Genomic DNA, 16924 nt, shown 5'->3' with positions numbered 1-16924 from the left:
GATAATTAGGCACTTAGACGAAGGCAGATATTATTTATGTAGTATTAGCTCGATTTGAAATGACTTGGCTGTTTACGTAGTATTTGGTTCATTTAAATCAGACAGATGATGTGGTAAGACTCTTCCTCCTGCAATCCTGACATCAGAGCACGTGGTCAGAGTGGGAGGGCAGGGTGCCGGGTGTAACTGGATTCTCTTTCTTCTCTCTTTCCTGCTAACTTTGACTGCCACCACGCCTCTTCTCAGAAGGCAAAAATATATAGAAAAGAATAGGAGCAAGGTTGGAGGTGGGGTGAGAGGAACAGTTTTCACCCACTCAAAACGAAGAGGGATAAAATTACAGCTCTCCGGAGAAGACTGGGAACACATTTCCCCCTCCTTCCCCACCCCTCTCCACCCTCTCCCCCTCAACCTTGGGCCCTGATCTTTCTTTCTTTCTCTATACTACTTTTATGCTTGTGGGTAAAAATGGAGGGAGTTTCTCAGCTCATCCACGTTATTTTGAACTATATAATTTAAAGTCATGATATAACAATAAAAGACTATAGTTAAAATATTTAGCAACATCTATTTTTGACTTAATGATCTTTTGGATTGTTCTTCTCTATTCTTGTTGACACCTTTTTTTCCCATTCTTGTTTAGAATAAAAATTTTAAGTAGGAAAGAAGGAAATGGCATAAAACATGACTTGTCATATTGAAGACCAAGGACCTTAGTATTATAAGTCTGTGGCTCAACTTGTAAACATTGTGATCGAGCTGTCATCATTTCTACACAAAGTTAGAGGTTATTGTGTATTACGCTGCTAATTTTTCCATGTCCTGAAGGTAAAGCAAATGACATTTAATTTCCTTCCTCGTTTCAACCAATTTTTTCTCAATTTATTTTAGGCTTTAGATTTAGAAATGAGTTGTAGTCATACAATTTAGCTATGTTCTGTATTGATTAAAGAAATTTAGTAATTAAAAAAAATCTGTTTTAAACAAACAAAAAAACAATAGCAATATAAATTCAGTGTACATTGGAAATATCATGGTCTTCTTCGTTGTTGTTGCAGTTTGTCCAGGGCTGGGTTCGAACCCACCACCCTGGGTATGTGGGGCCGGCGCCCTACCCCCTGAGCCACAGGTGCCTCCCTATCATTGTCTTCTTGACCTCACTCTTTCCAATAATCCATTCTAAACACATGCATGGGTTGTACTTGCTTGGAGATGTTTTTATACTTACACATTTTTTCTTTTTTATGTTCCTGTGTAAAACTTTTATAACTTGCCTAATACAGAATTTTCTTACATCAGATACTCAATAGGTATTTTGACCCTGAATTCCTCAATGACAAAGCCCTATAAAGAAGCCATGGTAAGGAAAAAGACTACCTAGGGTTTTTTAGGACTGAACTATCTTTTTCCAATAAATGACTGTCTTCCCACTAGGTATTTATAGTCATTACTCATAAAAGTAAAGGCACTAGAAATAGTTTGTTTTGCCATCTGTAATTTTAGTCCAATATAAACTTTAATACGTGGACCATAGTCATTTTTCCCACATGCTGGGAGACTGAGAAACTAACCTGGTAGGGTTCCAGACTTTCAAAGGGAATTGTTTATTAGAAAGAGAACAAGTAGTTCAAGACACATCTTCAAACTTACTTCAGAATAAGGGATTTGCTACAATGTGATTTTAGCATTTCCAAACCAGTGGACTGAAATTTTGATTTATTTTTGGCAACAGTATGAGTTGCTTTCATGTAACTGGTTTATCTCTTCTTATGGTACAAGTGTGTCAAAAGAAGTTCAAAGGGAGGAGGAAATAGAACCAAGCACCAGGATGGTTCTTTCAAAAAGGATTCAAGAGAAAGCCCCCAAAGAAAAACAGCAAAACTAGTATATCTCCCCCTTTGCAGAGGACTGGAATCCATGGTTTCAATGTTGGAAGGGGGTCTGTGGTATAGTCCATTTGTCTGTCTGGTGGTAAAGAGCTGACAAAACTTCAGAGTCACTGAGCCCAGCACAGCCTCAATACTTCCCAGCAATTCCATGTGATCTGGCTTTCCGATTCTAAGCAAAGAGAGTTTCCAATCTGTTTGCGGGTACTCAACCCTCAGATCTCTCTGCTACATCTTTGGCCTTCACATCTGACCCCACTCCTACTCCAGAAAGAATTTGTTAGCCATAACAGACTGAGATCATCTCCCCTTCCCACCACAAAATGTGCTAATTTATCTACATTCCACCTTTTTTCCTTCCTACCTGTTTGAAGTTCAGAGGGGACTGGTCCTCGTGTACTTTAGACTTTATTTCCATCAGACATCTCCCAAACTTGACTCAATCAGTTCTTTCTCATCCTTATTCGTCAGGAGCCCCTCTGTGACCCTGTCATTTAATATTTAAACTCATTTTTGTATTTCTCATTGTATAACTAAATCCCATAACCATATCCTCTTCTATATTTTAATCATAAAAACATTGATGACTCCCATTCCTGTTTATTGAGTACTTTGTCTATGCCAGACATATTTGAAGAACTTTATTAACTTATTTAGTGAATGCTGAGTTTGTGGGAGCAGTTCTCACTAGGTACATACTTAGCTCTGAAGCTTCCATTTTACTCTTTGCCAGTGGAGGGGGAACTAGCAAAAGAGCATTCCCCACCCAGGAATCCCAGTTTTCACTGATAGTCCATGGAAATGGAGAGATCAGTGGAGTTGCTGTAATCATTCTTCTGTGTAGTCAACTAGGAATTGGAGATTGATTGCATATGAGGAAATCACAGAGATGACATCCAGGGTCCCGATTGGGAGCAATAGTTTTATTTCACTGGTAACAAACACAGAAGGAGGAATTGGCTTAAGGGGAAAGGTAGAAAGAGAATTTGGGGGCATGTTAAACTTCAAATCTGAAATTGAGTCCAGAGTTAAACAAATAAGGTCTTAAAAAACAGGCACCAAAGGAATCAATCTCAGGGTTTAAATTGGTCCTTTGAGTAGAAGTCCTTTAAGAGCTACATAAATTACCACACCCATAACAGGCTGGAGACCCAGTGATAGCATTAGCATTTCCCAACTGGGATAGTTGTCATAAGTGGCATTTTCTCTTAAGTGTCTGGAGAAGGCCAAAGAATAAGATCAATTAAAAGTATTCCTTCTTCCTGCAAATAAATACGCATGTAACAGCATATATATATCCATGCAGTTGACCTCTGCAATTACAATACATACAAGATACAGTATACCAGATAACAAACATTCTTGGTATATATTATTACAATTTTAAAGCAGTTTTTTCCTTTCTTTGAATATTATACATTTTTTGGCACTCTGCATGTATATACACACACACGCAGAGTGCCATATTATAATTAAATTTTATATGTGTGTATATTCACACACATATATATGTACTTTTTGTTGTTCAAATGTTCATCTTTATATGAATGGTTTAGTTTGTCTTCATAGCTAGTTTAAAGAAGGAGTCTACCAGTTCTCACGGCATGCTGAATAAAACTACAAATGCACAGCACAGTCTTCCATTTCTGTTACTCTTTCTAGAACTTTAGAAATTGGCTGTGTCCAAATAATTTACCATCATGGGTTGGGAATGCACATGAATAGTCTTTATCATTAATACTTTTTTTTTTTTTTTGTAGAGACAGAATCTCACTTTATGGCCCTCGGTAGAGTGCCGTGGCCTCACACAGCTCACAGCAACCTCCAACTCCTGGGCTTAAGCGATTCTCTTGCCTCAGCCTCCCGAATAGCTGGGACTACAGGTGCCCGCCACAACACCCGGCTATTTTTTTTTTTTTTGGTTGCAGTTTGGCCGGGGCCGGGTTTGAACCCACCACCCTGGGTATATGGGGCCAGCGCCCTACTCACTAAGCCACAGGCACCGCCCTATCGTTAATACTTTTGAGAATCCTCCAAGGACTAAGTACTTTGCATATATTACAGGCCATTTTTACAGTAACCCTACATTATAGATATTCTCATTCTCACCTGCATCTTACAAATAAAAGATTAAGACTGTGAGAAGTGAGACAATGTGTGTCACACATTTGGGAGATTTGCTTGCCAAGAGTCAGTCTGCCAGTGTCTAAGTTGCTGACTCCGTACCCTGGATCCACATTAGAATCACCTGGGGACCCTTAGCAACTCTAATACTTTGGCTGCACCTCAGACAGACGACATCAGAATCCTGGGGAGTAGCACTAATAGAGCCATACTGTTTAGAGCTCCCCACATGATACCAGTGTGCAGCCAAGATTAAAAAAATACTAGCTTGCCTCAAAAAAATCAGAATTTTTTTATGCCTTGTCATTTGTAAATCAAAAATTGTTTCATTCCACATTAAAATACTCTTAGGAAACCAACAGGACCATTGGTCAAACATGGTAAACAGAATAAATATCTTCTTAATAGGGAAGTATTATCTTCTACCATCCAAGTCATTGAAAGAAATATTCTCAAAGCCTAGAAATCTCAGCAACAGGGCTTCAGGATTTTGTTTGCTCTTCTTGTTACAAGTTGAAAGTGATTTTTTGTCTGCATTGCTCTTAGCTCTGCTTTTGAGTGACCAATATATACGATCCTTGAGACATGAGAAGGAATACCTAAACCCTGAGGGTCAAACCTCAAACCCACTAAAAGAGAATCACTCTATAGATAAGGAACACAGGGTAAATCAGTGTCTCTCTTAGACCTTATAACACATTTTCCCTTTGTTTATTTATCTAAATGGACAGATAAAAATGTATGCACTTGTACAACATGGCGTCCTGAAATCTATGTACATCGTCAAATGGTTAATTCTGTCAGGTTAACAAATACACCATTTCACGGGGTTACAGTCTTTGCAGTGATAATACTGAACATCCACTCTCTTAGCTTTCTGAAGAGAAATTTTGACTTTCATTGAATTCTTGGCCTTATTCAGCAAATGCCCTAATTATATTTCATCTTGAATAAAATTGTTTTTCCTAAGCCTGGAGATAACAATATATAATGAAGCATCTGCTGTGTGTGATGTACAAATGTTTGGATCCCCAAAGGACACATTTCAAAAAATCATATTTTCTTCTTCTGTGCAACAAACTTTCTAAAATCTTCAAATTATGAGAATTTTTCTGTAGATACATGGTTTTTTGACATCTGTGGAACAGATTTGTATCTCTGTTGATGTCTAGCCTTCATTTTCTTTTTAATAATGATGCTTTATTTTAATATGAAATTATTAAAATCTAGCAAAGAGGAGTTACTTAGCTATTAATTTTATTGTTCCTTGATTCATTGATTATTTTGTATCATATATGACTTTATACTGGCAATTTCTGCTATGTAGAGTCAGTCTTGTGACAGAGATTATGAGTATGCAGAAAATAACTGAAAATTTTAATTTAATTTAATTTTGTTTTGTTTTATTTTATTTTTGAGACAGAATATCAAGCTTTTGACCTGGGTAGAATGTGGTGGTGTCATAGCTCACAGCAACCTCCAACTCGGGCTCAAACTATCCTCTTGCCTCAGTTTTTCTATTTTTAGTAGAGATGGGGTCTCACTTTTTCTCAGGCTGATCTTGAACTGGTGCTTTCAAGCAATCCACCCACGTCAGTCTCTCAAAATGCTAGAATTACAGACATGAGCCACTGAGCCTAGCCAGAAAATTTTCAGCAAAGATGGGTTCTTCATCACAGCTTTTTGCCATAGCTTTTAAGCAGATATTACCACTGGTGTTTAATTGTGAACTAAGAGATTTAAGAAACAGTAGAATCCCATCATATCTCTTCTATGGATATTTTCTGTAAAATACAAGACAGAAAATGCCCAGGCGAAGTACCCAGGTCACTGAGAGATATTTGTCAGCTGTCTCTGTACAAAGGACGTTGTTGTAATGTAGCAAGTCAGAAGCAGCAAGGGAATGTGGGCGGGTGGATAAAGAGATATTAACAAAAAGCTTCCGATTAGATAATCAGGGCCATAAAACTTTGCATTTAATTTTATGAAATGATGAACCTTGTGTTCCCATTGATATCAATAATTCATTTCATTGGGATCTAGGCGCTTCCACAGGTAACCTCCAAGTTCGTTTGTATACGTGTCAATGTACTTAGAAACAGCACATTTCTCTCTTTTAGTTTGTAGTGACTTATATAATTTTTGTTTTTCATAACATTTATTTATTGTCTGTACACTGTTTATTTCAAAAAGAATTTTATGTGACTCAAAAGGATATAGTATAATCATCTAAAAATTAATATTAGAAAATCAGAGTTTTTTTATTGTTCAACAGACATTTTTATTTTTATTTTTATTTATTTATTATTTTTTTTTTTTTTTGGCTTTTTTTGGCTGGGGCTGGGTTTGAACCCACCACCTCCGGCATATGGGACCGGCGCCCTACTCCTTGAGCCACAGGCGCCGCCCTTATTTTTATTTTTTTATTAAATCATAGCTGTGTACATTAATGTGATCATGGAGCACCATACACTAGTTTCATAGACCGTTTGACACATTTTCATCACACTGGTTAACATAGCCTTCCTGGCATTTTCTTAGTTATTGTGTTAAGACATTTACATTCTACATTTACTAAGTTTCACATGTAGCCCTGTAAGATACACCACAGGTGTAATCCCACCAATCCCCCTCCCTCTGCCCACCTCCCCACTCCCCCCCCTCTCTCTCCCCTTTCCCCCTATTCTTAGGTTGTAACTGGGTTATAGCTTTCATGTGAAAGCCATAAATTACTTTCATAGTAGGGCTGAGTACATTGGGTACTTTTTCTTCCATTCTTGAGATACTTTACTAAGAAGAAGATGTTCCAGCTCCATCCATGTAAACATGAAAGAGGTAAAGTCTCCATCTTTCTTTAAGGCTGCATAATAGGAAATCAGAGTTTTTTGATAAGACAAGGTTATCGTGGAAAGAGCACGTGCTTCTTCATTTACGTGTGTAACTTCAGACAAGTTATTTAGCCTCTTTGAGCTTCATTTCCTCCTTTGTAAACTATTTATCTTGCAGCACTGCTAAAAAATTAGAGTTTAAGAGAGAGTAAGTTTTTGATACATTAGTTTTCTCATCATCCTTTTAGATGCAGTCAGGTATCCTCAAATGTGCTTATTTTGCCAAATAAAAATTTGACTCATATATCTGACTAAACTCTTCCTGTAATCTCACTATGAACTATCACTTATGGAGCACTTACTTTGTGTGAAGTTGTGTACTACTTTTGTGCAAAACCCTTTTTGGCCATTATCTTATTTCATCTTCACCATAATTTACTTTTAGTCTGTCGGCACCATGGTCTTTAGTAAAGTCAATGGTAGTTATTGGTGTAGTTTGTAAAGAACTGCCTTTGAGGTTACTACGATGATGAATCAAGATTTCTTACCATAGTAAAAGAACATTTTAATTCATATCTTAAAAGTTACTAGTGTGTCCATAATTATATTGTAAATGTCTTATACATGTTTTTCTTCCATGTAAATAGCAAGATATATGCACTCCTAATTTATTGCAGACAAATCAGTGTGTGAATTAATGAAATGATCTATTTCAAGTAAGAATTGTTTTGTATGTAGTAATTATTTTAATTTGCCTAAGACTGTTGAAATGTTGCTATATTGCAAATGTTGCTATAGTGAAATTCTTGATTTATTTATAAATACCACAGATATTGATACTCTTTAGGAATTTCTAAATATTATACAAAAATGCTTCATTTTAATATTCTGTATTTCATGTTTCCAAAAACCCCAAGATTCTGTGTATTCTGTATTCCATGAAGGTTTTTTTAATATCATGCATCCCTCATAGAAAACATTTTCTCTTTTGCTTTTTGAAATACTTAAAAGATAAGTGTCTAAGATTTTTTTAAATGCTAAATCTTTATCTCACTTATTTGAATATTTAGAATAGCGTTGTGTATTTTTTTCTAGAAATATTGAAAACCTGCCAAGTGAAAAGCAGTAAAATATTTCTTACTCTAAGAAACTCATTACTGTAATTTTTTCAACTCATTAATGTTTGAAAAATAATAAGACAGACTTTTCAGATACATCTAAGAAGAAATAGGAAGCATAGATAAGCAACATTAGAGAATAAAAAAAGTTTATTCCTTTAAAGTTGTAAGAGAATATTATAACAATCATGTACTCACACACTAGAAAATATAGACAAAATGGATAGTTTCATGGGACAAGTTTCCAAAATTCATTCGAGAAGAAAGCCTCTAATTAGAGAATTAATTGTCTCGTTGAATTTTAGAACTAGAAAATCTTTTGAAGACTATATAGGAAAATTGAGAATATTGACACGTGAAGTTTTTATGGCAAACTGGAAATATCATATTCATTAGCTTTGGAAATTAGGAGGTCCTGAGTGATTCCTAAGGGAGGAAGATTCAGGAGAGATGGCAAATGACAGGAGGAAAGATCGTACAGGTCGTAAAGAAGTCGAGGAGTAGAGTAGTGCCTGTGATTCAAAGAAGTAGAGCGCCAGTCCCATATGCTGGAGGTGGTGGGTTCAAACCCAGCCCTGGCCAAAAAAAACTGCCAAAAAAAAAAAAAAACAGAAGTTGAGGAGTAGCTGCGTCTTTCAAGAAATTGGGCCACAATTGGAAAAAGAGAAAAGAAAGCAGTGAGAGCCAGTGAGAGCAGACAATAATAGGGTCGTTGATACAGAGACGTGGACAAAGAAGAGGTGGTTGGTTGGTTTAATGTAGAGATTGCCACAGATTTGTAAGCTAAGAGATTGTGCTAACTGAAAAAAGAGAGTGCCGAGCTGACCAAGGATGGAATCAAATTCATTATTATGTCTGCTATTAGAAGTCAGATTAGAGGTTAGGCTTGGGAGGTCACTATTGACTGGGGATATTCTTTTTTTTTTTTTTTCCGAGACAGAATTTCAGGGTAGAGTGCTGTGGCAGAGTGCTGTGGCATCGCAGTTCACAGCAACCTCAAACTCTTGGGCTTAAGCGATTCTCTTGCCTCAGCCTCCCAATTAGCTGGGACTACAGGCTCCTGCTACAGTGCCCCGCTATTTTTTGTTGCAATTTGGCAGGGGCCGGGTTCAAAGCCACCACCCTCAGTATATGGGGCCAGCGCCCTACCCACTGAGCCACAGGTGTCACCCAAGGCTGGGGATATTCTAAATTTTGATCTTGAGTTATACTGGTATATTCATTTATAAAAATGCATTAAGTTTTATAATATCTGTTGTCAATAAAAAGTGTATTTGTAAAAATGTGTTAAACTTTACTGTAATAACATGCTGTAGTAATTAAAAAATTTTATCCTGCCCCCCCAAAAAAACTAGTTACAATGCAACCAATCTTTACAGCAATGCTGTGAGGTAGATGCTATTATAATCTTCGTTTTATGGATGAGGAAAGAGGCACAGAGATTTTAAGTATCGCTAATAAATGAAGCAGAAGTGTTGAAAACACGCAATGTGACAAGAGAAACCTACCATCTGGCTACCCTGTCACATTTACTGTCACATGAAAGGGGAACGCTTGCTTTGGAAAGGAAAGTTGATGGCATTAGGCAGAAATTTCCTAGGCTCAGAGAGTATAGCAGAGATGGTCTGTACCTCATCAGTGATGTAGGAGGCTTGGCCATCTCACATCAGTGATGTAGGAGACAAGGCCATCTCACATAGGACAAAAGGAGGAAAACTGTGAGGATTAGGTTATGGAAAGAGCAGGTAATATTGTCCAAAAGCAGTGTAAAGGATCAAGGGGATGTTCAAACTCTGGGGTTGGAGTATTTGTGTAGATTTTTTCAGCCAACCACTCTTTTACAGTCCCTATTAAAACTGTGTCCTCGGCTTGGCACCCATATCTCAGTGGTTAGGGCACTGGCCACATGCACTGGAGTTGGTGGGTTTAAACCCGGCCAGGCCTGCTAAACAACTATGACAACAATAACGAAAAATAGCTGGGAGTTGTGGCGGGCGCCTGTAGTCCCAGCTACTGGGAGGCTGAGGCAAGAGAATCGCTTAAGCCCAAGAGTTTGAGGTTGCTGTGAGCTGTGACTCAACAGCACTCTACTGAGAGTGACTTAGTGAGACAAAGGAAAGAAGGGAGGGAGGAAGGGAGACTGGCCTCTTCCATTTCTTGTCCTTATGCTTTCTAAGAACTAAGCCCTTCAGATACCGGCAGAGTGAATTGGCTTTATTACAATCAATATTTCCAATACCACCCGCATGCTCTACAAGCACATCCGCCTTAACCACCTCTCCCACTCTACGTCAGTTAACCTTCTTCCCTCAGCACCTTCCGAATTTGTCAGCACCTTGGGTTCACTGTATCCACTGGCTATTCTCTTCTTCCCTATGACTTCATAATTTGGTCATTTTAGCATTGTTTGGAGGGAGAAAAGAGAGATAAATCTGTCATGTGTAATTATACATTTTGGGTAAATGGTATTGCTGATATATAGGAAAATTCGTTTTTGTATATTGATCTCAATGTGTACGAAATAAAATGCATGTTAATAAAATGCATCCAGCCATCTTGATCTTTTTATTTCTAGTAGTTTAAAAATTGATTCCATCAGATTTTCTAATGAGAGGCATTATATGCAGTGATAACAATATTGTCTGTCTTTTTATACTTGCTTTTTCTTTTATGGCTTTCCTGAGAAACTCCTGCATACGTTAGAATATTAGAGGCAATGGTGGACATCCTCCTCTTTTTTATAACTGATAGAATTAATCTAATTTTACTATTGAACATGATTTTCACTGTAATTTCCAGAAAGATCATCTTTATTAAGGAAGACTGTTCACCTCTGTTCATAATTTGCAAAGATTATTTTTAAGTGATCATTTGAAGTATAGTAAATGCCCTCACATTTATTGATGTAATCACACAGTTTCTCTGCTTTAATGTGTTAATGTAATACATTATACGGAGGTTACTTGTGATGTGGAATCATCCCCCATTTCTGGACACACTGATTTAAAACTGATTTATTATCCATTTACTGTATTTCTGGGTTTGATCTTTTGCTTTGTACTTTCACATTTATGCTAATAAATGAAAGTGGTTTATAATTTAGTTGCTCATTTTGGTATAAGTGTCATGATAGCTTCTTTGTCAAATAAGTTGGGAATATATTATAACATGGGAATTTTATATGCTTCTTTTTTGTTAGCACTTGTCTGTAAATTTTTCTGAACTTTTAGTGTATTTTTTTGAAGAGTTATTCTTTCATTATCCTATAAGTTTATCTAATATTATTAGTCTTCCCTCTCAGGCCAATTTTAATAATTTTTTTAGAATATCCTTTCATATAACTTTTTAAGTTTGTATATATGAAATGCTTTTTATAACTTTTTTTATTCACAATATTATTTATTTTTCTTTTTTCCTCACCTTTTAAAAAATCACAGCTACCAAGGATTAGCCTCTTAGAGTCAGCTTGGGTTTGATTGATGAATTTTACTGTGTTTTTAATTTTTCAGTTTCTTAATTTCTTATTTGATCTTTTTGAAATCTCTTCTAATTTCTTCGAGTGGCCCATTTGTTTTCGTGTTCTCTTGTTTTCTACTTAAGGCTACAAATATCCTGAGTATGATCATAGCAAATCTCACCAAGTTTGATAAATATATTGCCTTAATTGTTATTCAGTTCTAAGTAGTTTATAATTTAGATTCTTTATTTCTCTTTAATTTGTTAATTATTTAACAGTGTCTTCCCCGAGGCAGAAAACTTGAGTTTTGATTTCTGATTTTATTGAGTTGCAGTCTGTGACAATGTCTTCAGTATTATAAGCTGTCTTGAATCCATTTTATTTCCAGCACTACTTCCCTTCTGTAAATGCTTCACTGACATTTTAAAGAACTGCGCATGTCTTGCTCTTATATATATTATTGCAAAGAGAAAATATTAATCACGTGTCCTGATTGTGTTATTATAGCCATCTACATTATTTTTCCTCCTTTTTTTTTTTTTGTGGCTTTCTGAGAGCTGTCTTAAGTTCTTCATCATAATCTCAGTTTGACAGTGTTTCCCTGTACTTTCCTCAGTTTTTGCTTACTATTTTTTGAAACATGGTTATTGTTTTCATAGAGATATGTTATTCTGAATCTTCTTTGCGCCCTGCTCCTTTTATCAGTATGAGAAGTTCCATTTCCTCTCAAAGTTTTTCCCAGTATTAACGATGTGACATCTGATTTTTACTTAACTAGACATTGCTTTGTATAATACGTTTTGTCTTTATTCGCAATCTTCTTGTCTCCCCGGGTTTGAGGTACGTCTCTTCAAAATAAATTACCGGAATTATTAATAGAATTGTTTTAATCCAACATGAAAGTTAATAATTTCTAACCAATGAATTTAAAGCAGTCTCATTTATTTTGAGGTTTGGAATTATTTTTATTTTCTTATTTTCCATTTGTAATGTTTTCTAGGTTTGTCTTTTTACCCACCTTTTAATGGAGTGATAGATTTTTCTTAGTTCTATTTTTTCTGCTATTTAATGAATGTTTGTTTATACATTTTTGTGGTTACTTTAACATTTTTAACATGAATATTCAAACATATCTTTTCCTCATCTGAAGTTAATCAGTATCTCTAATGTTCCTGAGAATAAAAAATATAAAAATGTCGTAGGGTAGTTTTATTTTGCTCTGTTCCCTCACTCACCTCTCTTCTCTTTTGACCTTTGATGATATGATTTTGCATTTTATACCCAAGTGGTTATAATTTAACAATTGTATGTATGTGTAAATATTAAACACTTATTTATGATTAATAGATTTTGTTAGTTTTTATAAACTATCTTTTATCTTCTTATTTTTTACTTCTTGTATCTCATTTTCACCTCCTGCTGTTCTTTTTATTAGTGGTTTAGGTTGTCTACCAATTCTTTCAGAGAGGGTTTTGAGATAATAAACTTCAAAGTTCCTTTCAATTCTAAAAATAATTTTATTTCAGCCTCTCACTTGGATAATAGTTTGGCTGGGGGTAGAATCTTATCTTCAAAGTTATTTTCTCTAAAAATGTTGAAGATATTATTACACTGCCTTCTTGTATCCTGAGTTGCTCACAGGAATCGGATGTTAATCTGATTTTTATTTCTTTGTAAGTAATCTTTCTTTTCACTCCGACAGCTTTTAAGATTTTTCTTTGTTCCCAATGTTCACATATTTCATCACAATAGATCTTGTGTGTGTGTGCGTGTGTGTGATCTTTATCCTACACCCAGGAGAATTTTTAAAAGTTCTGAGTTATTTTCCTATCATATTTTTTTTAATTCTGTCTTTCCTCCAATTTTCTATGTTTCTTCTTTTGGGCAAGTCTTTTAAATATATTCTAGAACTTCTGTGTCATCCATGCATCATAATTCTTTTTTGCCTTCCATGTGTAAAATTCCTGCTCCCAATACCTAGCTTTGGGATATAGTATCCATCTTTGCTCTGTTCTCATATGCTTTCATTTTTATGGGATTTCCTTCACAGTTCACACTTATTTTTCCAATTACTTTGAGAAATCTTATCTGTTGTTTCCAAGGCTTTGGAGTGCAACATGTGCATTAGGGTGACAGGTATACACAGTGTTCCATTTGTCCACTTAATTCCATTTTAAGTTTTGTAATATCTGTCAGTAATTCTCATCATGTCTGACACTGATGAGACCAGATTGGTATTTGACAAAGCAGGTAGATCAGAAGAACTGGATGAGACCCTTGAAGGGCTAGTGGGTCGCACGTTTGCAATGGTGAACAGTGAGGACTCAGCTCGCCTGGGAGTCAAGAGCCTACACTGAGGGCTGGGTGAGGAAAGGTGTAAGACCAAGGATCACAATGGTGGATTCAGTGGTATCAGTAATTAACCAGTTGCCAAAGCATGAACCTGTTTATAGAAAAGAAGAATCAGAGCTGGAGGTTTGCAAATGAAAAAAGCCCTAGTTGGCTTGACGCCCATAGTTTAGTAGTTACAGTGCCAGCCACATACACCCAGGTTGGTGGGTTCGAACCTGGCCCAGGCCTGCTAAATGACAACTACAACAACAAAAAAAAAAAAATAGCCAGGCATTGTGGTGGGCACCTGTAGTCCCAGCTACTCGGGAGGCTGAGGCAAGAGAATTGTGTAAGTCCAAGAGTTTGAGGTTGCTGTGAGCTGTGACGCCACAGCACTCTACTGAGGGCAAAATAGTGAGACTCTGTCTCAGAAAAAAAAAGAATTGGTAGAGCACCAATTTCTTTCCTTCAATTTTCTTTTATGTTTTTTAGAGAAAAGAAAAAGGCCTTTGTACTTAGGGGATATAACAGATGGTTAATCTTTGGGAATTTGCCAATGTAGGATTTAGACTAGAAGACGAAATTAAAGAATCCTGATCCTGGAACATTAGAAAGGCCATTCTCGGGGAAGGTGATGTGTCTAGTGGAAAATCATAAACCTTTTTAAAAATTTCTATTTATAGGCTTGGCGCCTGTGGCTCAAGCGGCTAAAGCGCCAACCACATACACCTGAGCTGGTGGGTTCGCATCCAGCCCAGGCCTGCCAAACAACAATGAAGGCTGCAACCAAAAAATAGCCAAGCATTGTGGCAGGCACCTGTAGTCCCAGCTACTTGGGAGGCTGAGGCAGGAGAATCACTTGAGCCCAGAAGTTGGAGGTTGCTATGAGCTATGATGCCATAGCACTCTACCCATAGTGATGGCTTGAGGCTCTGTCTCAAAAAAAAAATAATAATGATAATAATTTTATTTATAAAAGCTATGTCTTAAAAAGACTGTTTTCAGTGTTGCAACTTACCAAGCACATGAGCAGAAAAATCACCATTTGTTCCATTATATTGAGTGTTTGGTTTTATATTGATTGGCACATGCTGATGAAGCAAAATGCAGTTACCCTTTTCTATTTTTCTAAATTGTAGATTTTGCTGTACTCTTCATATACAGTTAGTTTTGTGACTTTAGATCTCCTTAGTTCTTATACACATCCTTTGGTATGAGACAGCTTACCTGCATACTTAGAGCACTTTCAAGAAATGTATGAATATTTGTCTAGTCCTGGTTGAATGTTGCTACCTGTAGAAATAGTCTTTACTTCTGTTATTGTCCAGAGAGACATGAATTATTGAAATAATGTCAGTAGCCCCAAATTACGTCTACTTTGGTTTGTGTTAGAATGAGAGTGAATACCAGGGAGTCCCAAAGTAACCAACAAATTAAGAAATTTCAAAAATCTCTGTATTTAGACATTATCCACGTCATTATTTCTTACAAAATTTCAATGCATCCAGCACTTCAACTCTTCACATTCCAACATATTTACATTGTGTGATATCACTCCTTCATAATAGTTTTAAAACGCAGAAGGAATAGCTTTGCTATCACATACAATAGAGATGAGGCAAACTGATGGATGGAAATGAAATACAAATGTCATTGGATATTAAATGGAAGAGTTGTCTTTGAAATTCAAATGGAGATCAGGGACCACAGATCAAGAATGAGCGAAGGAGTAATTCTGCACATAATCAAACCACAACCTGGAAAAGAAAATGTCAGTGTCTCAGTATAAGCGGAATTACACTGGGGAGAGCGGGTGCATTACACCTGAGATGGGGGAGTAGGTGTGAGGAAGAGTGTTCAAGAAACCCACTATTACATCATCTTTGTGATGGTAAATGTAAAACTAAGTAGATTTAAATATTACATGAAATAAGAAATCATATGCTGAAAAACAGCAATACCTTTTTTTAGTGCCTCTTGTAATAATGATGATAACAGTCATATTGGTTGAGCACTTGCTGTATACCAAGCACAGTGGTACTGAGCCTCTAATGCAGTCTCTGTCCTCATGGAGACAGCCTGGTGAGATAAACATGCTAATGCTCTTGTTAGATGATTAGAAGAACTGGAAAGCTAAATTAATATCTGGCACATTTCAACAGAATAAACAAATAATATGAATAATTTGGGCCCCCAAATAAAAAGTCTAATAAGATATTTGGCAGTAGCAGTGGATCAAGGTAGAAGGGGAAGATGGGAGTTATATTTTTATTTCTTTGCGCTGAGTTTTTTTTTATTATTTAGTCATACTATCTTTGTTTTGCTATTTTCAAGTTTTAGAAACAACAATGAGAATGACAAAGGAAGGAATTCATTTTGCTGCTGGTCTGGTTTATAAAGACTTGCATTTCAACAAGATTAACACAAAGAAATTATATCCACTAGGAAAAATATAGCACCCTTTACCAAAATGAAGCTGCTGATATTTTGCAGATGTGTTACAACTAATGGTTGGGACATTCAAAATGATTAAGTTGCATGAAGAAATATAGTTATAAAATCATAGCCGTGTACTGCCAGTGACTTGATTAACTTTTCAAAATGATTTGATTAGGATACACATTGCAATGTAATACACAGCAGCAAGGTATTAAGAACTTTCAGATACATGTGTTATTTTTGTGGTAAGCTCCTAGCCAAATCGTATTTTTCACTTTGCTGTTATACCTTAAATATCACACACATACAAAAGCAAAGTAATTTTTCCTTCTGAAAGGCTATTGCACTTGGAAATATAATCTTACCATCAACACAGATAAAATAATAAAGAAAAATTCTCAAAAAAAAAAAAGAAAAAAAATTCTCAGTTGTAAAGGAAGGATAAAGAATGTAGCCAAAATAATTATGCCAAGATGTCTGTAACTAAAACCAGGGGGGGGAAGCCCATAATTCTTATAATTATATTTCAAGGAAAAATTTCAGCAAAGCATTAATTTCAAACTCCCTTGAGTTTAAATTTATAGTCAAGGTTTTCCTCATAAAAAAATGAATGCACAAATGTAATTAGGTTATATACTTTTTTATTATAGGTATTATATGCAGCATAAAGAATATATGGCTTCTAATTTCTGTAAATAATTACTGTTGTCACTGAGGACAGGTAGATACTTGAAATAAAAG

General features: G+C 36.0%; 1 protein-coding gene across 2 annotated transcripts in view; it reads left to right on the top strand.

Annotated features, from left to right (window-relative positions):
• Window positions 1–16924, top strand: part of ADGRB3 (adhesion G protein-coupled receptor B3) — a 738597-nt gene that overhangs the window by 659125 nt on the left and 62548 nt on the right. The window lies entirely within an intron of this gene.

This window comes from Nycticebus coucang, chromosome 9, assembly GCF_027406575.1.
Source record: "Nycticebus coucang isolate mNycCou1 chromosome 9, mNycCou1.pri, whole genome shotgun sequence".
Lineage (NCBI taxonomy): Eukaryota > Metazoa > Chordata > Mammalia > Primates > Lorisidae > Nycticebus > Nycticebus coucang.
This window is presented reverse-complemented; position numbering and strand designations above follow the sequence as displayed.